The sequence below is a fragment of the Triticum dicoccoides genome, chromosome 4A (genome assembly GCF_002162155.2).
Source record: "Triticum dicoccoides isolate Atlit2015 ecotype Zavitan chromosome 4A, WEW_v2.0, whole genome shotgun sequence".
Classification (NCBI taxonomy): Eukaryota; Viridiplantae; Streptophyta; class Magnoliopsida; order Poales; family Poaceae; genus Triticum; species Triticum dicoccoides.
This window is the reverse complement of record NC_041386.1, coordinates 524701279-524727019: the sequence shown is the minus strand read 5'-3', so window position 1 is coordinate 524727019 and position 25741 is coordinate 524701279.

Genomic DNA, 25741 nt, shown 5'->3' with positions numbered 1-25741 from the left:
AAATTCTTAAATGTTAGAGAGTCTTCACATAGTTGCATAATTATCCTATTACTCATTGAGCTTCACTTATATCTTTCGGAGTAGTTTGTCATTTGCTCTAGCGCTTCACTTATATCTTTTAGAGCATGGTGGTAGTTTTATTTTGAATAAATAGATGAACTCTCATGCTTCACTTAGATTATTTTGAGAGTCTTAAATAGCATGGTAATTTGCTTAAATAATCCTAATATGCTAGGTATTCAAGATTAGTAAAAACTTTCTTATGAGTGTATTGAATACTAAGAGAAGTTTGATTGCTTGATGATTGTTTTGAGATATGGAGGTAATAATATCAAATTCGTGCTAGTTGAGTAGTTGTGAAATTGAGAAATGCTTGTGTTGAAGTTTGCAAGTCCCGTAGCATGCACGTATGGTAAACGTTATGTAACAAATTTGAAACATGAGGTGTTATTTGATTGTCCTCCTTATGAGTGGCGGTCCGGGACGAGCGATGGTCTTTTCCTACCAATCTATCCCCCTAGGAGCATGCGCGTAGTGCCGAGGTTTTTGATGACTTGTAGATTTTTGCAATAAGTATGTGAGTTCTTTATGACTAATGTTGAGTCCATGGATTATACGCACTCTTACCCTTCCATCCTTGCTAGCCTCTTTGGTACCGTGCATTGCCCTTTCTCACATTGAGAGCTGGCGCAAACTTCGCCGGTGCATCCAAACCCCGTGATATTATACGCTCTTTCACACATAAACCTCCTTATATCTTCCTCAAAACAGCCACCATACCTACCTATTATGGCATTTCCATAGCCATTCTGAGATATATTGCCATGCAACTTTCCACCATCCCGTTTATCATGACACGTTCATCATTATCATATTGCTTAGCATGATCATGTAGTTGACATAGTATTTGTGGCAAAGCCACCGTTCATAATTATTTCATACATGTCACTCTTGGTCCATTGCATATCCTGGTACACCGCCGGAGGCATTCATATAGAGTCATACTTTGTTCTAGTATCGAGTTGTAATCATTGAGTTGTAAATAAATAGAAGTGTGATGATCATCATTTTCTAGAGCATTGCCCCAAGTGAGGAACTAAAAAAAGAGGGAGAAAGGCCATAAAAAAAGAGAAGGCCCAAAAAAAGATAAAGTCCATAAAAAAAGAGAAGGCCCAAAAAAACAAAAGTCCATAAAAAAAGGAAAAGGCCCAAATAAAAAATATAAATAAAAAAGGAGAGAAAAAGAGAGAAGGGACAATGCTACTATCCTTTGCCACACTTGTGCTTCAAAGTAGCACCATAATCTTCATGATAGAGAGTCTCTTGTTTTGTCACTTTCATATACTAGTGGGAATTTTTCATTATAGAACTTGGCTTGTATATTCCAATGATGGGCCTCCTCTAGTGCCCTAGGTCTTCGTGAGCAACAAGTTGGATGCACACCCACTTAGTTTCTTTTGTTGAGCTTTCATACATTTATAGCTCTAGTGCATCCATTGCATGGCAATCCCTAGTCCTTGCATTAACATGAATCGGTGGGCATCTCCATAGCCCATTGATTAGCCTCGTTGATATGAGACTTTCTCGTTTTTGTCTTCTCCACATAACCCCCATCATTATATTCTATTCCACCCATAGTGCTATGTCCATGGCTCGCGCTCATATATTGCGTGAAAGTTTATAGGTTTGAGATTACTAAAGTATGAAACAATTGATTGGCTTGTCATCGGGGTTGTGCATGATGAGAGCATTCTTGTTTGATGAAAGTGGAGCATGACTAAACTATATGATTTTGTAGGGATGAACTTTCTTTGGCCATGTTATTTTGAGAAGACATGATTGCTTAGTTAGTATGCTTAAAGTATTATTATTTCTATGTCAATATGAACTTTTATCTTGAATCTTTCGGATCTGAATATTCATACCACAATTAAGTAGAATTACATTGAAATTATGCCAAGTAGCACTCCACACCAAAAATTCTGTTTTTATCGTTTACCTACTCGAGGACGAGGAGGAATTAATCTTGGGGATGCTGATACGTCTCCAACGTATCTATAATTTTTGATTGCTCCATGCTATATTATCTACTGTTTTGGACATTATTGGTCTTTATTATCCACTTTTATATTATTTTTGGGACTAACCTACTGATCCAGAGTCGAAACGGAATGAAACTTTCCAGAGAAGTTATTTTTGGAAGGAAAGCAACCTGATGGACTTGGAGTGCGCGTCAGGAAAGAAACAAGGGAGCCACGAGGTAGGGGGGCGCCCACCCCCTAGGGCACGCCCTCCACCCTCGTGGGCCCCTCGTGGCTCCCCTGACGTATCTCTTCCTCCCATATATACCCATATACCCTAAAACGATCGGGGAACACAATAGATCGGGAGTTCCGCCGCCAGAAGCCTCCGTAGCCACCGAAAGCCAATCTAGACCCGTTCCGGCACCCTGCCAGAGGGGGAATCCCTCTCTGATGGCCATCTTCATCATCCCGCCGCTCTCCATGACAAGGAGGGAGTAGTTCACCCTCGGGACTAAGGGTATGTACCAGTAGCTATGTGTTTGATCTCTCTCTCTCTCGTGTTCTTGATTTGGCACGATCTTGATGTATCGCGAGCTTTGCTATTATAGTTGGATCTTATGTTTCTTCTCCCCCTCTACTCTCTTGTAATGGATTGAGTTTCCCCTTTGATGTTATGTTATCGGATTGAGTCTTTAAAGATTTGAGAACACTTGATGTATGTCTTGCCGTGCGTATCTGTGGTGACAATGGGATATCACGTGATTCACTTGATGTATGTTTTGGTGATCAACTTGCGGGTTCCGCCCATGAACCTATGCATAGGGGTTGGCACATGTTTTCGTCGTGATTCTCCGGTAGAAACTTTGGGGCACTCTTTGAGGTTCTATGTGTTGGTTGAATAGATGAATCTGAGATTGTGTGACGCATATCGTATAATCATACCCACGGATACTTGAGGTAACATTGGACTATCTAGGTGACATTAGGGTTTTGGTTGATTTGTGTCTTAAGGTGTTATTCTAGTACGAACTCTAGGGTTGTTTGTGACACTTATAGGAATAGCCCAACAGATTGATTGGAAAGAATAACTTTGAGGTGGTTTCGTACCTTACCATAATCTCTTCGTTTGTTCTCCGCTATTAGTGACTTTGGAGTGACTCTTTGTTGCATGTTGAGGGATAGTTATATGATCCAATCATGTTATTATTGTTGAGAGAACTTGCACTAGTGAAAGTATGAACCCTAGGCCTTGTTTCCTATCATTGCAATACCGTTTATGATCACTTTTGTCATTAGTTACCTTGCTGTTTTTATAATTTCATATTACAAAAACCTTTATCTACTGTCCATATACCACTTGTATCACCATCTCTTCGCCGAACTAGTGCACCTATACAATTTACCATTGTATTGGCTGTGTTGGGCACACAAGAGACTCTTTGTTATTTGGTTGCAGGGTTGCTTGAGAGAGACCATCTTCATCCTACGCCTCCTATGGATTGATAAACCTTAGGTCATCCACTTGAGGGAAATTTGCTACTGTCCTAAAAACCTCTGTACTTGGAGGCCCAACAACGTCTACAAGAAGAAGGTTGTGTAGTAGAGATCAATTCCTTCCTCAACATCTCGGCGTTTATCGTCGTGTGCGAGGCCATCCTCCGCATCCACCCCCACTTCGGGTTGTGGCTCAAAGTCTTCAACGTGAAGCCGAAGGTGGTGGACGGCCAGCACACAGAGTGCGGAGGAGCCATGGTGGGCAAGCTGTCCAATGTCTCCTGGCCCAAAAGCACTTTTGTGGAGACAGTAAAGGAGTGGCAAAAGCAGTGGTTCTACATCATAGAACCTCGCGGCACCACCTGGGCCGCAGCTGCCGAATTCTGCTCTGGTGCTCCCATGCGACTCACCTCCTGGGTCGAGAAGAGTCCGGACTGGTGTTCACCTGATGAGCTGATAGCACTGCAGACGCGCGTTCAAAGCATGGTGACCAAGAATGTCAAGCTCGTTGATGTAATCCAGGTGATGCTAGTTTGCCGGATTCTTCCGTGCCAGCGCCGAAGCCGCCCTTTGTGGGAGTTCAATCCGAAGATGCACCAGACTTTGATAAGGCTCTTCGAGACTACTCACGAAGGTGCCTGGAAGTTTCTCTTTAAGGGCAACGAGAAGCCACCGGCCACGGATTCAGACCGTGGTCATGATTGTAAACACCCCTCTGGTGAGGTGTGTTATTTCTGACGTATCCCCAACTTAATTGTTTCGAAAATGATGTCCGAGTTTATCATTGCCCTTTCAGGACTGGATGGAGAGGGCGAGCGGATCCAGTGTCCGGCTCCGCTGCCTGAAGAACCGGTCATCCCGCATCTAGCGAAGATGCTGGTGCCAGCGCCATATAAGGTGCCAGAGAAGAAGGCCAAGAAGAAGTCCAAGGGGGCCAAGAGTGGCCCCCCGTCGCAAGGGTACTTCGGATGTGACATCCGAAGACGACGAAGCTCATTCCTCTGTCCCTGAGGACAATGACGAGGAAGAGTAAGAGGAGGAGGGGAACAACCTTCCCCCTGAGGAGAGGAAGAAGAAGAGGGCGGCTTCGGCGCATCTAGAGGCGGAAACGCCCAAGAAGGGGAAGGGCATCCCAACGGTCAACACCGCGTGGGACATTGACAGCAGTCCGGAACGACGCCTCCACACTAAGCCCCAGGCCGCATCGTAATTGACATGGCTTGCTCATGCGCACATTCGGCCCTTTCTCTTCATTATCTTGACATAGTTAACTATACTATTGCAGTTCGGCCCGCGACCTTATCCAACGATCCTCATCTGGAGGTTCGTTGGCTCCATCAGAGATGGCGAGCATGTCTCCACCGCCTGCTTATTCCCCCGGGGCCAGGAACGACACCGAAGTGTTGTCCCGGAGGGCCGTTCCGAGCCGGGGAGGAGCCCAGGACATTGTCCAGGAGACGCCACAAGGCGAGACCTCCACTGCCGGACACATGGGGGAGCAGATCCCCATGGAGACTGGCAAAGAGGACCATATTCAGTTCGGCCCTCAGCTGGATACAATTACGGAGACCCATATGGCTCCGGAATCGAGCGGGCAGCCCCCTTCGAAGGAGGGGGGTGCACTGATTCCACCGGTGGCCCCTGTCCATCCAGGTGTGCCAGATGACCTGATGGAGGCGCTACGAGGCGCCTCCGTTGTGGACAAGCACCGTGTCCTTATGGGTGCGGTGATCGAGAAGGTTCAGTCCGCCAAGAGTGGACTGAACGAAGCCTGTAGCAATCTATTGACAGGTTTCGAGGTAAGTGACATAAAAAGAGAAAAAACCCATGTAGTCAGTAGCCCCTGAGACACTGTGCGGTGTTCGGCGAGAAGAACCGGATAGAGGATCAATCTCTTATTGTAGGAGACTAATATGTATGAATAAGCAGGCGTCACTGTTAGCCGTGACCTCGCATGCTGCCGAAGTCTCTGAACTGAGGCAGAGGCTGGAGCGGACCGAGAACAAGCTCGGCAAGGTTAAGGTTCGGCTCCAGGAGAAGCAAGGTGAGTGACGAGTTGCTATGTATTCAGAAGGAGTAGGCGCTGTATATTGACCGTGGTGTCGTAATATATGCAGGAGTCGTGACCGAGGTCGAGGACCTGAGGAAGGCCCTGGGCGAGGTCGAGGAGAAAGCTGTGCAACAGCAAGCCGCCCGTAAGAAGCTCAAGGCCGGGGTCAAAGAAGTCCAGCAGGAGCTTCAGGATGCGGTGAAAAAAATGTGAGGCCTTGGAGCATGAGGCGTCGGTTCAAGGGACCGAACTCGCCAAGGCTCATCAGAGTTTGGAGACCGCACGGAATGAGGCCCAGGCCGCCCTCTAGGAGATCCAGGAGGCCAAGAAGATCACGGCGGGTAAGGCATTTAAGATGCAAAGCAAGTATGTGGAGAAGCAGTACCTTTTACTAACCCGGGTTCGGAGTTCCCCAGGGGCTTTTGCGGATTTGCCACGCAGTGTATCACACGCCACGGAATTCTATCGAGACGAAGGAGGGGGTTCTACGGAGAGGCTATTCTGGTCATAGTATGCTGCTCCAGAGCATCTCGTGTCCTTCACCGATCAGCTAAAACAGCTGGTGAAGCTGCATAGGGTGGCCGAACTAGCCATTAAGGATTTGATAATCCGGCTATGTCCAGCCGAAGCTATGCCAAGCAGCTACTTCGGACTCGTGAGGCGGATGGTAAACGCCTGTCCTCGGCTGGACATCGTCAAGCGCTCGGCCTGTATTGAAGGTGCGCGCATGGCCTTCGCCCGTTGCAAGATGTGGTGGGTGAAGATGGACGCTGTCGAGGTGACCAGAGGGCCACCGGAGGGCAAGGAGCACGACACACCCGAACGGTACTTTGTGGATGTCCTGGAGGGGTCTCGCCTTGCGGCAGCACAATTTTCACAGGACATTATGTTTGAATGAATGTATTCATGTTGCCTTTGCCTTGTATTATGAAAACAAAGCCTGTTTTGTAATGTAATTTTGTTATGCTTTAATTGTTTCCTCCTGTGCGGCCGTGTTGTATGTAATCTGAGGGTTGGCCAGTCGTCGACTTCTGCCCTCACGTAGGTAGTATGGAGGTGTTCGGGATGGAATCTAAACAATCTTGATCCAATTATATGGTCCTTGAAGGAGTTGTTTAGTGCAACGAACAAGGAAATCCGACTATATGGCTTAAACGCCCTCACTTAGCCATAGGAGTTTTATAATAAAGCATGGGTGCAGCCCCTGGTTCAATCCAGAGTGCTGTCAGCATTTGATCGAGAAGTGCCGATCTTTCGCATAATGCAGAAAAAATCTCCAACGATTTGTAACCCTCGAACAGCTGACCAGCTCTCGCCGTATCATGACAGTCAGTTCTCGGCTTTCTCTACTGAGGTGCTCATCTGGTCAAGGCCAGGGCACAATCACAGTAGTTCTCCCTTTACTACCCTAGCCGATTTAGCGGAATGTAGGGTAGCAAGCACAGGAGCCGGGCAACCCAACTATTGACCAAAGACATGATTCGGAGCCAATGCATATAATGCTAGATTCGGGGTGCCGAACTTATCTGTAAGGATTGTTCGGACTTTGTTGTCGTATCATGGGGCGATGGGGAGCCCCTGGCAAATATGAAACGTACCAGAGTGTACGGTTGCTAGGAAATAAGTAATTTAAAGGAAAACAGAGGGAAAACATACATAGGATCCAGGCCCCTCGAATTTGGACCATGAATTGTTTCCATTATAGTTGGATACAAAATAGTGTAGTAAGCAACCGGCTATTTGACATACCACAACCAAAGGCGAGCTGCGTGTGGGTCCTGAAAACAGATAGAGTAATTGCTGAGTTAGCCTCTAGGGTTTCCCATGTACGCTTGTGATCCATGTCAGTCTGGTGTGTTTATCCTTTGGCATGACCATTAATCAGGTCGTCGAAGGAGGCCCGCATAAGAGAAACCTGAAAAAAGGAAAAGGAAATAGTGAAGCTATATGTGTGTCTGGGAGCGGTCTAGCCGAACTGTAGATCCCGGGCTAGCTTGTGCCTCCGTCGATGCCCATGGAATTTTGAGTGTGTAGTTATGTACGCGTGGTACGAATGCCACTACCTCACCGGGTCTGGGACGGAGGACGAGTTGCTAACTGAGCTCTCGACGAGCCGCGCTGTCCTATTGCGGTGCGGTTCAGACCCTCTTGGTGATGTCCAGGGGCTCGACAGCCGGATTACGGTTCTCCTTGAGAAGGCCACTCTGTACCTCTGCTGCAAGGGCGGCTGTGTGTTGTTCTATTTGGAGGGAGCGTTCAGTGTTGCCATTGACTATTATGACGCCGCGTGGACTGGGCATCTTGAGCTTGAGATAAGCATAGTGTGGCATTGCGTTGAATCTAGCAAACGCGGTTCATCCGAGCAGTGCATGGTAGCCGCTGCGGAAGGGGACGATATCGAAGACTAAATCTTCGCTTCGGAAGTTGTCCGGAGAATGGAAGACCACCTCCAGGGTGATTGAGCCAGTACAACGGACCTCTACGCCTAGTATGACTCCTTTAAAGGTAGTCCCTGTGGGTTTGATTCATGAGGGATTAATGCCCATCTTCCACACTGTATCCTGATAGAGCAGGTTGAGGCTGCTTCCACCGTCCATCAGGACTCGTGTTAGGTGAAATCCGTCGATGATTGGGTCGAGAACCAGTGTGGCCGAAGCGCCATGGCGGATACTGGTTGGGTGATCTCGACGACCGAAGGTGATCGGAAATGACGACCGCGGATTGAATTTTGGGGTGACTGCCTCTACCGCGTAGATGTCCCGGAGTGCTCGCTTGCGCTCCTTTTTGGGGATGTGTGTAGCGTATATCATGTTCACTATTTTGACTTGAGGCGGAAATTTCTTCTGCCCCCCAGTGTTCGGCTGCCGGGGCTCTTCGTCCTCGCTTTGTGATCCCTTTTCTTTGTTTTTGGCATTCAACTTGCCGGCCTGTTTAAAAACCAACAATCTCTGTTGGTATGATTGGCTTGTTTATCTGGAGTGCCATGTATCTGGCATGGACGATCGAGTATGCGGTCCAGGCTGGATGGCCCCTCACTATTACTTTTGTAGGGCTTCTTCCGCTGGCCGGACTTGGAGCCATTGAATCCGGCGTGAACTATGGTGTCATCGGTGTTATCGCCATTTTTTTCGGCGTTTGTGCCTATTGCGCCGGAGCTTGCCGGTGTTGTTCTTGGCCTCAGAGGGGCCTGCCTCGCTGGCTGTGTTTTTGCTATGAGCCAGCCAGCTGTCCTTGCCCGGGCAAAAGCAGGTCATGAGTGTTGTGAGGGCTGCCATGGATTTCGGATTTTCTTGGCCAAGGTGGCGTGCTAGCCATTCGTCACGGATGCTGTGTTTAAAGGCTGCTAGGGCTTCGGCATGTGGACAGTCAATGATCTGGTTCTTTTTGGTTAGGAACCTAGTCTAGAATTTTCTAGCTGATTCTCCAGGTTGTTGTACTATGTGGCTTAAGTCATCGGCATCGGGTGGCCGGACATATGTACCTTGGAAGTTGTCAAGGAAGGCTTCTTGCAAGTCCTCCCAGCTACCGATGGAGTTTTCAGGCAGGCTATTAGCCAGTGTCGAGCTGGCCCTTTGAGCTTTAGTGGGAGGTATTTCATAGCATGGAGGTCATCTCCTCGGGCCACGTGAATGTGGAGAATAAAATCTTCGATCCACACTGTGGGATCGATTGTTCCGTCATATCATTCAATACTGACGGGCTTGAACCCCTCAGGGAATTCGTGATCCAGCACCTTATATGTGAAGCAGAGAGGGTGTGCAGTGCCTCTATAGAGGGCCGCATCACGGCGCACCTCCGATGAAGTCCGTCTGCGACTATCGGCCCGGGTGTGATTAAGTTTGTCCCGTCTGAATAGGTAGCTATCATCCCGAGTAGGGAAGCGTCCTCGCAACCCGTAGATTGATCTGGTGTGTCCTGCTCTACTGTCCAGGTCCTGTCAAAGATCGTATGTATGGTCTCGAGTTGTTTTGTCCTTGTTTTTACGAGGCGGTGGGGCGGGCTTTTGTTCGGCCTAAGTTGCCGTTTTATCCCGACCGCGGGGTGATCGGTCCGCCGCACTATCCCGGTGACGTGGTGGTCGGTCCTCGTTACGCGAGGGAGGTATGGGATCCAGTGCCTCATCATCAAACTGAGGTAGCAGTCTGCGCTTTGGGTAACTCTTGGCTGGGCGCTTGAGGCCGTATTCTTCGGCTTCCAGGACATCGGTCCATTTGTCAATAAGTAGGTCTTGATCGACTTGGACCTGCTGCTTTTTCTTTAGGCTTCTGCAAGTAGCTATTAGCTGGCGCTTGAAGCGCTCCTGCTCTAGGGGTGCCTCAGGTACGATGAAATCCTCGTTGCCGAGGCTCTCCTCATCTTCGGAGACTGGACGATAACTATCATCATCCGGGTCATTGGGCATGGCCTGTTTATCAGGGTCATCTTGCCCGTTGTCTTGTTCCTCCTGTTCGGATGCAGCTCCAACAGGGTCTTCATTGTTTTCGGCGTCGCTCGGAGTACTATTTTCTCCGGTGCCAGTGTTCCCATCTTTTGAGCGACGAGGCTTAGAACGGCGTTTAGGGCGTCGATGCTTGGACTGTCTCTCAGAAGGTTTATCCGCAACTGGATCCCCTTTGTCATCGTCGCTAGCTTTTTTAGGTGTGTCGACCATGTACACATCGTACGAAGAGGTGGCCGTCCAACGTCCAGTAAATGGCGGGTCTTGGCCTTGCTCCTTGTCGGCATCGTCGTCCACACCGTTGATGTCTTCGGAGCCATAATCAAGCACGTCGGTTAAGTCGTCGATGGTGGCTATGAAGTGGGTGGCGGGTGGGAAGCAAAATTCCCCGTCATCAGCCTCTAGCTCGAACTGAACATAGTCCGGCTGTGAGTCCTTCTCCAAGGATAAATTCTTTAGAGAGTTTAGCACATCACCCAAAGGTGAGTGCTGGAGAATGTCCGCGACACTAAATTCAAAAATCGATAACCGATCCAGCTCGGTGTCCGCAGGCGTGCCCGGTCCGGAACTAATAACCGGAGACGAGTCCAGAGTCCCATTCGACGCGAGTACTGCGGGGCGTCGAGTCCGTGTGCGGCTCCAACACCGCAGACTCTGCGGCCTCGAATGGCACGATCTGCTCTGGTTCTAAGTCCATTGCAGCAACAGGAGCCATCTCCTGGATGTGATCCGATGATAGATTTAAGTCATGTTCATCGGGGCGAGGGTGAGCGATCGCCGCGGTCTCGAATCCATTGAAGATCAAGTCTTCACAGATATCCGCAACGTAGTTCAAGCTTCCAAATCTGACTTGGTGGCCAGGGGCGTAGCTATCAATCTGCTCTAGATGGCCAAGCGAGTTGGCCCGCAGTACGAAGCCGCCGAATACAAAAATCTATCTGGGGAGGAAGGTTTCTCCTTGGACAGCTCACTATAGACGATCGGAGGGGCCATCGAACCTCTCGTTGACGGCACAGTGGAGCTCTCAATGAAAGCACCAATGTCAGTGTCAAAACCGGCAGATCTCGGGTAGGGGGGGTCTCGAACTGTGCGTCTAGGATCGATGGTAAGAGGACACGGGGGAAACGATGTATAACCAGGTTCGGGCCCTCTCTATGGAGGTAATACCCTACTTCCTGCTTGATTGATCTTGATGAATATGAGTATTACAAGAGTTTATCTACCACGAGATCGTAATGGCTAAACCCTAGAAGTCTAACCTGTATGAATATGGTAATGAGTATCTCCTTTCCGGACTAACTCCTCTGGTTTATATAGGCACCGGGGGGATCTAGGGTTTACATAGAGTTGGTTACATAAGAAGGAATCTTCATAGTCGGCCGCCAAGCTTGCCTCCCATGCCAAGTAGAGTCCAAACCGGACACGGGTACAGTCTTCGGCCTTCATGTCTTCACAGCTCATCAGTCCGGCCCATGGATAACAGGCCGAACGCCCGAGGACCCCTTAGTCCAGGACTCCTTCAAAGGCAGCAAGTATTGAACGCATCCTCCTAAGCCTGAAAGCCTGCCTATTCCTAAGGAATATTTCCAGCAGAACGATTGGGTTACCCACGCTCGTATTGATGAGAATCCCGCAATAAGGGGACATGATCTCTACTTTGACAAGACGTGCCAATGGAAACCGCATCTCGAAACGCAGAACGACAGACAAAAAACGGTTCGATATAATGACCGGTCATGCGTGATGCCATCTTGCAAAAAGTTGTCAGCAGATGGAACTCATGAAATATTATACTCTCTATGGCTGTGTGTGTGGTACTTGTGTTGCAGATCCGGACATGTCTGTTTCATCCGAAGACTATCTTGGAGTATTTAGAAAGGGGAACCCGCCTTGCAATGCCAAAGACAATCTGCGCGCCGGACACCTCGTCATTGAAGCCTGGTTCAGGGGCTGCAGAGGGAGTCCTGGACTAAGGGGTCCTCGGGCATCCGACCTGTTGGACATGGGACGGACTAATGGGCTGTGAAGAAACAAGACCGAAGACTCTCTCCCGTGTCCGGATTGGATTGTCCTTGGCGTGGAAGGCAAACTTGACGACCAAATATGAAGATTCCTTTCTATGTAACCGACCTCGTACAACCCTAGTCCCCTCCGGTGTCTATATAAACCGGAGGGCTTAGTCCGGATCGAGGGAGATACAATCATAATCATAGTCATACATGCTAGACTTCTAGGGTTTAGCCATTACGATCTCGTGGTAGATCAACTCTTGTAATACTCATATTCATCAAGATCAATCAAGCAGGAAGTAGGGTATTACCTCCATAGAGAGGGTCCGAACTTGGGTAAACATTGTGTCCCCTATCTCCTGTTACCATCGACCTTAGATGCACAAAGGACCCCCTACCCGAGATCCGCCGGTTTTGACACCGACAGCAGGGTCGACGAGACACGTGCGAGCAGCAAGGCTGCCCATGCTCACTAGGAAGCAAGCTCTTTGACCTCCATGCACCAGCTGCCGCCTGCCTCGCTCACAACTTCTCCATTAATGGGTTAATTAAAGCACCTGGACGGAGGGTGTTTGCTTGTGATCCCATGGCAGCATTTGCTTTGTTCGTGTTTTCAACTCGTATTCTGGCCTAATTTAAATTGCCACATAGGGCAATGGATAATATGACGACAAATAAAATGGCAAATGATAATACGATGACAAATTTACAATGGCACAGATAATGATGTGTTACATATTCCGAATAATTTAAAATGCCACATGCAGCAAAGCCCGGAACACACAGGGGCAAGAGAAGAAGGAAATCACAGACAACGATCTGGGTCGCTACTGTCTCTTCTCGTCGATGGATCGCTGGGCGACGACATCCTCCAGCTCCTTCTTCAATTGCTCATGACTTTGCTTGAAAGCAGATACGGATTCCTCCACCTCTTGCTTGCGCTCAATCCGGAGCTTCCTCAAGTCACCCATCAGTTCCTCGACGACCGCTGTCAGCGTCATTCCCGAGGCACTGCTCTACTCAAGAAGCATCTTCCACCTGGCGACCTCCTCCTCCTTCTCGGCGAGCACCTTGAGGAGCTCTGCATTGTCACCCATGAGTTGCTTGACAAGGCCGGTCGCCTTGTCAACCGAGGCATCGGTGATCTCGAGCAGTTTCATCAAGCCGTCGACCAACTCCTGCTCCTTAATGAGGCCAGCGAGAATGTCGTCTTTGCCGGCCAAGGACTTCAGGAACTCCAGCTCGTCGCGATGGCCGACATGGCGAGGGCGCTTGTGAGAGCCCTTGAGTGCCCACGAGAGCTCGTTCGAGGGCTCCGCGACGCACCGGGACATCTTTGCTGCGGCTACCGCTTCGCGGCGGGACCTCTCTAGTGCTTCCGCGGCCTTGGTCTTTGCTGCTTGGTTATATTTCCATCCGAAACTCCTCCTACCGGTCATGGCGGAACGACTTGACAGGAAAGACTAGTTTTGTGGGTGATGAGGAGAGGAATTGTGAACTAATATTTGAGTGGGTAGTTTTTATAGCCCGGTGCTAAATGTGAATGCATATTAACTTGATAGGTGTGAACAAATTTGCAATTACTTTTTGCATTGTAATCTGCAATGTGTCGGGAAATAAGGTCAAAATTTATTGATGGTTCTGGGCCTACAAAGCCCGGTCTGTTGTTCTGGCTCGTCGCAAACAGTTCGTTTGGATCAACCATATGCCACGCATCGGAAGCCCGAAACATGGGCCCACATTCTCGGATGTACGTGTACGTGTCTGCCCACTATCACACTCGGTCAAGATATCACAATCGTGTCCTATGGATGTGTCGTCGCGCCTCCCACGGGGTGGCAGAAGGTTGACCACGTGGTTGCTCGCCGTTGAGGCGGCGGCGGTGCGCTCTGCTCCTCATTGAGGCGGCTGCGGCGTGCTCTGCTCGCGTCCGTCCATGCGTTTTTCTCGCCATTGAGGCGGCCGCGGCACGCTCCGCCGTGGCATCCCTGCGTGTGCTCTGCTCGCCATTGAGGCAAATTTACAATGACAACGGTTAATAGTTGTCTCACATATTCAGGATAATTTAAAATTCCACATGCGGCAAGGCCCAGAACACTCACGGCCTACAGATGCATAAAATTATAATAAAATATAGGCTAAAAGGCTGAGCTGGCGGCCTTCCGACGACGGTCTTCTCGGACTCCATGATCAGCATAGCACCCTTGCGGCCGTTCACTCCAAGTGTCCCGACCCACCTCCGCCTACGGAGCTGCCGCTGGGAGGCTCTTGGGGCTGCTGGGCCTCTTCTAGAAGAGCTTGATAGCGTGCAATCGCGCGCATGATATCTCCGCGGAACCACTCCATTTTCCATGTCTCTGGCCTGGTAGCAAATTACGTCCATCACCTGCATCCTCAAGATATCACGTTGGCAATGTTCTACTTCACCGGGGACGTCAACTCCGCCAAGGATGTGATCAAGCCTGGCCGCCACATCATTGGGATTGAGGTAGACACGGCCACCACGGGCAATGATGAAGCCGCGGGCTGCCTGTGTCTTGACTGAGTCGCAAAGGTCCTCTGCCCATTCCTTACGGGGCATCAGGCTCTCGATAGCACTGGTGATGGCGGCTCTTCGGGTTGGTCGTCAATCATGCCGCTGAGCAGCTCTGGATCTTTTGCATGGTGGATGGAAAACTGCTCATCACACCTCCTCTGCAATATGTCGATTGTTCGTGCAAGGACTGTCACGCCGATATCGCTGCCGATGGGCCATGGTGCCTGCACCAGCCGATGAAGCTCTTTCTCCCTGACCTGGTCCGGCTCGTTCTCCTTGCCTAAGATGTAACACAGGTAGGGGTCGATGTCGAAGCTTTGGTCGTTGCCTGGCATGCTTGGAATAATTAATGGTAGATGGGTGAGGACTAGATCTGCGTAGAGTGTCGCGGCGGTGCATCGCCACCTTGGTTATATGCAACAAGCCATTAGCTGGTAGCAGGAAACCGATGAGGGAAGAGGCGTGGATTTACAATTTCACCGCCGTGGAGCGCAGGAATACTAAGTGGAGCACACACACACAACCCGAATACCGTATGCGGTGCCACATGTTATTTATCACACACTTGTTAACATAAGGAAACATATGTGTAACTTACTAATCATCGAACACGAGTACTCACAGACGCATCATGTGCGATACTCCTAGCCACCGCAAGCAACTAGTTTGCATTTTTCAAAGTTTTTTGTTCGAACAGAATCATACACGAACTAACTATAGTAACTGTCGGTGTTAAAACCGGCGGATCTCGGGTAGGGGGTCCCGAACTATGCGTCTAAGGCGGATGGTAACAGGAGGCATGGGACACGATGTTTACCCAGGTTCGGGACCTCTTGATAGAGGTAAAACCCTACATCCTGCTTGATTATTCTTGATGGTATGAGTATTACAATAGTAGATCTACCACGAGATCAGAGAGGCAAATTAAACCCTAGAAGCTAGCCTATGGTATGATTGTATGTTGTCCTACGGACTAAAACCCTCCGGTTTATATAGACACCGGAGGGGGCTAGGGTTACACAAGGTCGGTTATAAAGGAGGAGATATACATATCCGTATTGCCTAGCTTGCCTTCCACGCCAAGTAGAGTCCCATCCAGACACGGGACGAAGTCTTCAATCTTGTATCTTCTTAGTCCAACAGTCTGGCCAAAGGATATAGTCCGGCTGTCCGGAGACCCCCTAATCCAGGACTCCCTTAGTAGCCCCTGAACTAGGCTTCAATGACGATGAGTCCGGTGCGCAGTATTATCTTCGGCATTGCAAGGCGTGTTCCTCCTCCGAATACACCACGGAAGAGTGTGAATACAAGGATAGTGTCCGGCCCTGCAAAATATGTTCCACATACCACCGTAGGGAGAATAATATTTCCACAAATCTAATCCGCTGACACGTTTTGATAGTATGACATCACTTCATGGCCCGGTTATTATTCGAAGCGATTTTCTCAACCAGCTCCGCACATCGCGAGGCGGGTTTCTTGATACGTCTTATCAAAGCAGAGATCGTGTTCCCCTTATTACGAGATTCTCATCAATATGGATGTGGGTAACCCAACCGCGCCATCAATTGTGGCGCCTGGGGAATAAGCGGTTTTGTCAGGCAAGTGGGGAGACTCATCGCCTCCTCCGCCCTTATAAAGGGACAAAGGTTTACTTTCTTTCACCCACACCTTCTTCTTCCTCGCCTACCCATCCCCGCACACTCGAGCTCTAGCGCCCAAGCTCGCGTTCTTCTTCTCAAACCACTCCAAGTATGTCCAGAGCGGGAGGCAAATGGATGGTATCCTCCGTCACGGAGGAGAACATCAAAGAGTTATGGGAAGCCGGATACTTGGCTGCAAATATCGTGCACCTGCTGCCGAATGCGGGGCAGATTGTCCCCATGCCCGAACCCCATGAGAGGGTAGTTTTTCTCACCCACTTTGTCCGTAGACTGGGGTTTCCACTCCACCCGTTCGTCCGCGGGCTCATGTTCTACTACGGGCTGGATTTTCATGATCTGGCCCCCAACTTCATCCTCAACATCTTGGCGTTTATTGTCGTGTGCGAGGCCTTCCTCCGCATCAGGCCCCACTTCGGCCTATGGCTGAAAACCTTCAATGTCAAACCGAAGGTGGTGGGTGGCCAGCAAGCCGAGTGCGGAGGAGCCATCGTGGGAAAGATGCCAAACGTCACCTGGCTTGAAGGCTCCTATGTGGAGACCATAAAGGGGGTGGCAATCGGGGTGGTTCTACATCACCGAACCGCGCAACACCAACTGGGTGGCGGCCCCCAAATTTCGATCCGGAATCCCCACGTGGCTCACCTCCTGGAAAGAGAAGGGCCTGTCCTGGGGTTCTTCGGCAGAGCTAACGGGACTCCAGACCTGTATCCAGAACATGATGAACAAGAAATTAAACTTGTCAATGTGGTCCAGGTTATGCTCGTCCGCTGGATCATTCCGTGCCAACGACGGGCATTCAAAATGTGGGAGTTTGACTCGGCCAAGCACCAGACGTTGTGAGAGCTCCACGACACGACGCACAAGGACATCTGGAGGGTGCTGTTCAAGAGCGCCGAGATCACCCCTCTCACCGAAGATCGCGGACTCGGCACAAAGCGCCATGCCGGTCCGGTAAGCATTTATATTTCTCGGGGTATTGATTCACCTAGGTTTAGTTATGTGTAGGATCTAAGCTCCCATGTTATTAACAGGACTGGATAAAGACGGTGGAGAAGCTCGATAGCCCAGCCCCGCTGCCCGAAGATCCTGCAGACACTCTTCCAACGAAGATGCTAACTCCGGCACCTTACGAGGTGCCGGCATAGAAGACCAAGAAGAAGACCGTGGGGACCAGAAAGGGTCTCTAGCGTACGGTCGTATCGGAATCATCGGATGGCGACTCCGACGCACACTCCTCCCATGGAAACGAGGAGGAGGAGAAGAGTTCTCCCCCCTGCCAGGGAGACAAGAAAAGGAAGGCCGACCCATCCGGGGAGGCCGAAGGGTCCAAGAAGGGAAGGACCCTCCTTCCGGACCGTGCCACAACGGCCGTCGACAGCGGCGAGGAGTGGCTGCCCAGGGACAAGCCCCTGTCGAAGTCGTAAGTGTCCAGACACCATAGTACTTCATAATATGTTTTATTGTACTACCTTTCCTCATGTCGAACATGATTATGCAGTCCGTCCCGAGCTCATTTCGACGTACCTTCGTCGAGCGGCTCGTTGAGCTCGTCGGATATGAACAGTGGTTCTCTTCCGACCGCTTCCACCCCTCGCCCTACGGACAATGCCGAGGTGTTTTCTAAATAGGCACCGAGCCAAGGGGTGGTGGTCCCGGGGGCGCCTCATGGAAACTTCCCAGACCCTGGGAACCAAGGGAGCGAGGCTCCCACAGGCTTTGAGTTCGGGCCCTAGCCGGACACTGCACCGGAACCTTCGATGGCTCCGGACTCCGGCAGGCGGTCCCCCATCAACGGGGGGCCAACCATCCGTGCCAGTGTCCTCTGTCCAACCAGAGGCACCGGACAACCTGCTGGAAGCGCTTGGCAGCGCTTCCATTGAAGAAGAGCACCGCACTATCATGAGTGCGGTGGTTGAGAAGGTTCAGTCCGCCAAAAACGGACTGACCGAAGCTTGCGCCAGCCTCCTAACAGGCTTTTAGGTAAGCAATCAAAATATAAGAAAATATTACCGCATAGATAGTAGCCCCTGATGCTCTGTTCGGTGTTCATGAAGAAAAGCCGAATAGAGGATCAAATGATAATCGAGGAGTCTAATTAGAGTATATCTATGTGTATTTGCAGGCTTCACTACTGGCCGCTGCCGCACGTACTGTGGAGGTCGCTGCGCTGAAGCAAGACCTGAAGCGGTCCGAAGACGAGCTCGGCCTTACCAAGAGGCAGCTCGAGGAGAGCAAAAGTAAGAAATACCCCAGTCTATATAGTTAAAGAGAAGTTCGGGTATAAAGTAATAGGATCATCATGGATTTGTCAGGGGCCACGACTAAGGTGGCGACCCTGAGGAAGGCGTTGTCCGAGGCCGAAGACAAAGCGGCCAAAGAACGCATTGAACAGGAGAAACAAGAAGCCCGAGTAGGCGAGGTGCAGCAAGAGCTCGAGACTCTCGCCAAAAAGCACGAGTCCATGGAGCTTGACTCCAAGACGCGAGAGTCCGAGCTCACGCAGGTGCTTGAAAGCATCCGGAACGCCAAGGCCGAAGCCCACAAGGCCCTCCAGGAGATTTATGCGGCGTAGAAGAACGCAGCGGGTAAGGCATTCAATATGCAAAGCAAGCATGTGAGGGAGAATTTCCTTTTTCTTACCCGAGTTCGGAGCTCTCTAGGAGCGTTTGCAGATCTTCCCCGCAGTGTGCTGGATGCCACGGAATTTTACCGGGCTGAGGAGGGGAGCTCAGCGGAGAAGTTGTTCTGGTCTCAATATACTGGGACCGAACACCCCGTGTCCTTGAGCGACCAGCTGAAGCAGTTGTTCGAACTTCACAAGGCGTCTGAAGAGGCCATGAGGGGCCTTATAGTCCGAATGTGGCTTGGCGAGCCCCTGTCCGGCAGCTACTTCGGTCTGGTGAGACGGCTGGTGGAAGCCTGCCCACGGCTTGAGGTCATCAAGCGGTCCGTCTACATCGAAGGTGCACGCAGGGCTTTTGCCCGGGCGAAGGTGCACTGGGCGAAGCTGGACACCGTGAAGCTGGTGAAGGAGGGGCCGCCGGAGGGCAAGGAGCATCGCCGCCCCGAGAATTATATGAGGGTCTCCTGGAGGGTTCCCGCCCAGTGGAGGATGAGTGTGCCAAGGATGTAATTTTTGAATGAACATGCTCATGTGATCCTGTAATATGAAACGAGTTCATTTGCGTCATGCGACGCTTTCTTAATTTAAAATATTACCTTCTGTGCGGCCGTTTATAAAATCTGAGAGTTGGCCAGTCGTCAGCTTCTGCCCCCATGTAACTAGTACTGGGGTGTTCGGGATAAACCTGAACACTCTTTACCCCAATTTTTGGGTCCTCCAAGGGAGGTGTTCAGCACAACGAACTAGGCAATCGGACTATAATGCTTTATCACTCTCACTTAGCCATAGAAGTCTATGATTTTAAATTTTGGCGAAGCCCCAGGTATTCGGAGGGCCGAATTTGGGGCGCTATACACGCCAAAGCTGAACAAGGCCGACTCCTCGCCCAAAGCGGAAAAAGTCTTTAAGGACTTGAGACCTATCGAACAACGACGAGTCTCTCGCCTTATCATGACAATCAGTTTTTGGCTTTCTCTACTGAGGTGCTTGTCCGGAAGAACCGGGACACAATCGCAGTAGTTCTCCCACCGCTACCTTAGCCGATATAGCGGAACATAAGGTACCAAAGCATGGGAGCCGGGCAACCCAACATTTGACCCAAGACATGATTCAGAGCTGATGCATATAATTCTATAAGTTCGGGGTGCCGCACTGTCAAAAGTGTTTGGAATTCTTGCGCCATATTACGGGGTAAACGAGAGCCCCTGGCATACTAACCGCACCCGAGCGTGCAGGTGCGAAATGTCGTGAATGGACATATAAGAGAAAGAGAACAACTTAAATAATGCAATGATAGATTAATAATATGCACTGTTATTTTAATAATATGTCGAAGCGTACTGGTACAAGTAGTGCAATAAGCATAAAGTAGGACAATTCAAAATGTCCTATCCCAAGGCAAGCTACGCATGAATAGTGAAAAACGAGTATATCAAGTATTACTAGAGACCACCTGGCGGTTCCCGTGTTCATCTTAGCTTCTTGCCGCCTTGGTTGTTGCTTCCGGAGTGTGTCCGACAATCAGACTACCGGAAAGGGCTTCCGAAGAGTTAGGTCCTGAAAGAGAAAAGGAATGTAAAAGGTGTACAGCCCCTGGCATGGTTAACCCACAATGCGGGGCATGTCCTGATTGTGCCCCCGCTTATGTCCATGGTATTTTCAATGCGTAGTTATGTACGCGCGGCGTGAATTTCGTCACTGCACTGGGACTGGGACGGGGGCCGGATTGCTAGGCGAACGTTGATCGCGCCAGGCGGTCGTGTTGCAGATTGTTCCGGACTCACTTGAAGGTGTTCGGGGGCTGTAACGCCGAATAAGTGGTCTGCCTGAACAGGCTGCTTTGTGCCTCTGCTGCCAAGGCCGCAGTGTGCTCTTCTGTACGGAGCGAGTGTTCTGTGTTTCCATTTACTGTTATGACCCCCGGGGTCCTGGCATCCTGAGGTTGAGGTATGCGTAATGCGGCACTGCATTGAATTTTGCAAATGATGTCCGTCCGAGCAGTGCATGATAGCCACTGCGAAATGGGACGATGTCGAAGATTAACTCTTCGCTTCAGAAGTTATCCGGTGATCCGAAGACCACTTCCAGTGTGATTGAGCCTGTGCAATGGGCCTCTACACCTGGGATGACGCCTTTAAAGGTGGTTTTGCTGGGTTTGATCCTCGAGGGATCGATGCCCATTTTTCACACTGTATCTTGATAAAGCAGGTTCAGGCTGCTACCGCCATCCATAAGGACTCGAGTGAGGTGAAATCCGTCAATGATGGGGTCTAGGACCAGTGCGGCGGATCCGCCATGATGGATGCTAGTGGGGTGGTCCTTGCGATCGAAGGTGATCGGACAAGCAGACCATGGATTGAACTTCGGGGCGATGGGCTCCATCGCGTAGACGTCCCTTAGTGCACGCTTCCGCTCCCTCTTGGGAATGTGGGTTGCATATATCATGTTCACTGTCTTTACTTGTGGGGGAAACCCCTTCTGTCCTCCTGGGTTCGGCGACCGGGGCTCCTCCTCGTCATCACTATGCAGCCCCTTGTCCTTGTTTTCAGCATTTAACTTGCCGGCCTGCTTGAACACCCAACATTCTCTGTTGGTGTGATTGGCTGGCTTGTCAGGGGTGTCGTGGATTTGACACGAGCGATCCAGTATGCGATCCATACTGGACGGAGCCGGAGTATTTCTTTTAAATGGCTTTTTCCGCTGACCGGATCTAGAGCCTATGAATCCAACATTGACTGCCGTGTCTTCGATGTTATCGCCGTTACTAAGGTGCTTTGGTCGGTTATGACGTTGCCTACCGTTAACATCTTTGGTATCTGAGGTATCCGGATTCCTTGATGTGTTGTTGCTGCGAGCCAGCTAACTATCCTTGCCCACGCAAAAGCGGGTCATGAGTGTCTTGAGGGCTGCCATAGACTTCGGCTTCTCCTGGCCGAGGTGGCGGGTGAGGCACTCGTCGCAGATGTTATGCTTGAATGCCGCTAGGGCCTCTGCATCCGGACAGTCTACAATTTGGTTTTTCTTTGTCAGGAACCGAGTCCAGAATTTTCTGGCCGATTCCCCTGGCTGCTGGGTTATGTGGCTCAAGTCATCAGCATCCGGTGGCCGCACATAAGTGCCCTAGAAGTTGTCGAGAAATGCGTATTTCAGATCCTCCCAACTGCCGACAGAATCTGCTAGCAAGCTATTCAGCCAATGCCGAGCTGGTCCTTTGAGTTTTAGTGGGAGGTACTTGATGGCATGTAGATCATCACCACGAGCCATGTGGATGTGGAGGAGGAAATCCTCGATCCATACAACGGGATCTGTTGTGCCATCGTATGATTCGATATTTAAGGGTTTGAAACCCTCCAGGAATTCATGATTCATAACTTCATCAGTGAAGCATAGGGGGTGTGTGACACCTTTGTGCCGGGCTATATCCCGACGCAGTTCGTATGAGTCTTGTCTGCTGTATTCGGCCCGGCCGGATTTACTTTTGTTGTATCCAATGCGACGATCATCGTCCCGTGTGGGTGCATGTGCCCGTGTCCCGTATATTGACCTTGTGATTTTTGCCTTATTGTCCAATATGTCTCGCAGGTCCTCTGTGTTGCCCCGGGCCTTAGTATTTTTGACTGAGTGGCGACGGGGTGCGGGCTGAACTTTAGGCTGAAACGCCTTACCGACTCGGCCGCTTAGTGGCCGGTCAGCCGCATTGTACACTGGTGAGTGAGGTTTCAATGCTTCCTCCTCGAGGTGAGGCGGCAACCTGCGTTTTGGGTAGCTCTTGGACGGCCGCTCGAGTTCATGCTCCTCAGCCGCAAGGACTTCGGTCCACCTGTCTGCTAGCAAATCTTGATCAGCTTGAAGCTGTTGCTGTTTCTTCTTTAGGCTACTTGCCGTGGCCATAAGACGGCACTTGAAGCGCTCTTTCTCGACGGGGTCCTCTGGCATGGTAAACTCGTCGTCGCCGAGGCTCGCCTCGTCTTCGGAGACAGGCATGTAATTGTCCTCCTCCGGTTCTCCATCTGTTGCCCGCTCTGGAGGGCTAGCTTGTTCGTCCTTCGACTCTACATCGTGCTTGAGGGGATTGTTGTTGTCTTGGGCGCTATCCGGAGTGTTATTATCTCCAGTGCCGGTATCACTGCTCCTGCTGTGGCGGGACTTAGAGCGGCGCCGCTGACGTCGACGCTTGGGTTGCTTCTTGGAGGGGTCATCCTCCGCTTTCTCCTCGCCATTGGCTTCTTTGGCGGTGTCCACCATGTATATATCATATGAGGAGGTGGCGGTCCAGTGCCCCGAGGGCGGTGGATCCTGTTCGTCTCTGGCTTCGTCGTCCATACCGTCGAAGTCTTCGGAGCAGAAGTCGAGCATGTCGGTTAAGTCGTCGACATGGGCTACTAAATGGGTGGTGGGTCCCATTCTAGCCGGACATAGTTCGGCCAAGGTTCTCCTGACAGGGAGAGAGACCTTAATGAATCTAGAACATCTCCGAAGGGTGAGTGCTGAAAGATATCCGCGGAGGTGAACTCCATGATCGGCGCCCAGTCAGATTCGACGGGCACGAATGTGAGTGGCTCGGAGTTCGTGGCCAGGGATGAATCCATTGGTTTGGTGACACGGCTTTCATAAGGGGTGAAGTCAGTATCCGGCTCTATCACCACTGAGAGTGCGGCCTCCATGGCGGCGTCCATCCCTCAGCTCTCGGATGGCGCGACTCGCTCCGGATTAAAGGCCAGAGTAGCTGCGGATGCGATCACCCAAACACTGTCCGACGGCAGAGTTACGTCATGCTTGTCGTGACTGCGCAGCACGTCCAGCATGGGCTCGAATCCGTCAAAGATCAAGTCTCCGCGGACGTCGGCCGTGTAGTTCAAGTTTCCAAATCTGACCTGATGGCTAGGGGCGTAGCTCTCAATCTTCTCTAGATGGCCAAGTGAATTGTCCCGCAGTGCGAAGCCGCCGAATATGAAGATCTGTCCGGGGAGGAAAGCCTCACCCTGGACCGCATCGCTAGCGATGATCGAAGGAGCCATCAAGCCTTATGGTGACGGCACAGTGGAACTCTCAATGAAAGCACCAATGTCGGTGTCAAAATCGGCAGATCTCGGGTAGGGGGTCCCGAACTGTGCGTCTAAGGCGGATGGTAACAGGAGGCAGGGGACACAATGTTTACCCAGGTTCGGGCCCTCTTGATAGAGGTAAAACCCTACGTCCTGCTTGATTATTCTTGATGATATGAGTATTACAAGAGTAGATCTACCACGAGATCAGAGAGGCTAAACTCTAGAAGCTAGCCTATGGTATGATTGTATGTTGTCCTACGGACTAAAACCCTCCGGTTTATATAGACACCGGAGGGGGCTAGGGTTACACAAGGTCGGTTACAAAGGAGGAGATATACATATCTGTATTGGCCAGCTTGCCTTCCACGCCAAGTAGAGTCCCATCGGGACACGGGACGAAGTCTTCAATCATGTATCTTCTTAGTCCAACAGTCCGGCCAAAGGATATAGTCCGGTTGTCCGGGACCCCCTAATACATGACTCCCTCAGTAACCGTCTGTGTTATAATTTCTCATCGCAAACAGTTCGTCCAAGTGGTTTGTTTGCTGCATAGCACACACATCTTGTTTACATGAATCATTTGTGTTCTTTTGGCTCATCGCAAACAGTTCATCTATGTGAACTGTATGCCGCATATCACACACATCTTGTTGAGTTGATCCGTTTTTGTTCACTTCCCTAATCGAAAACAGTTCGTCTGAGTGAACTGTATGCCGTATATCACACACACCTTGATCTGGCTGACCATTTCTTTTGCATTCCCTAATAGCACACAGTTCATCGGAGTGAACTGTATGCCTTATATCACACACACATTGATATGGCTACCCGTTTCTGTTGTTCGAACTCATCGCAAACAGTTCTTCTAGATAAACTGTATGCCCCGCATCGCACACGTAATTAAAATCTGAATCATGTTTGATGTCTCCACCATCGCAAATGTTTTGCATCGTTTTTGATGGGTTTTTACATCCTTGTTTGCGATTAATGCATCACACGCAGTTTCTTCAAAGGGTCTCTGATCGTAGTGTCGCATTAGCAGCATCCTGCATTAGTGTGTCAACGATGTGATACCTCTATTCTTTGGGCTCCACCTTAGTTAAGAAAGTTGAATAATCGCAAACTAAAGGGCACGTAGATTGTGATCTACATGGGGGCCATGTGTATGATCAAGTTTAGTGCGGGGCAGTAGATTTTTAATTAAGTCTCTTTCCTCACACACCTTGCAAAGTGGCTACGGTTTGGTATGAAACCCTAGAAGCCACATAAAGTATTTTTGCATACACCGACTAGAGGACGTCTAACTTGGTTTTACAGGCTGCATGAGATGCGGTATATCCTTCATCGTATTAATGAGTTCATGTATGCGATCCTATATGTTGTATTTTTAACTGACCTGTGTGTCGCGTTACGGCATGATGGCTGGAGCCACATGATCATCACTTTAATGACATGTGTGTCAACTTTGATGTAATTCAATTTTATAGAGCAACTATAGAAATATATAGTGATAAAATAGAGATTACTCATGGTGGTGACAAGCTTGCAAAGGAGGAGAATAAATGCATAGAACCACCATGATTCATGTCACAATTAGCAAAAAAATCACCAATTTACGATTGGTGGCATTTAGCACCGCACCGAAAAATTGATAGTGACAAAAAACACTAACGGTAAATGTTAAGTGTGTTGTTGATATGTCAAACGTATGTATAATTTTTCATAGTTTCATGCTATTATATTATCACTTTCGTATGCTTTATATGCCATTTTATATTATATTCTAGACTAATCCATTAACTTAGTGCCCAGTGCCAATTCATGTTTACTGTATGTTTTTTTGTTTCGCAGGAAA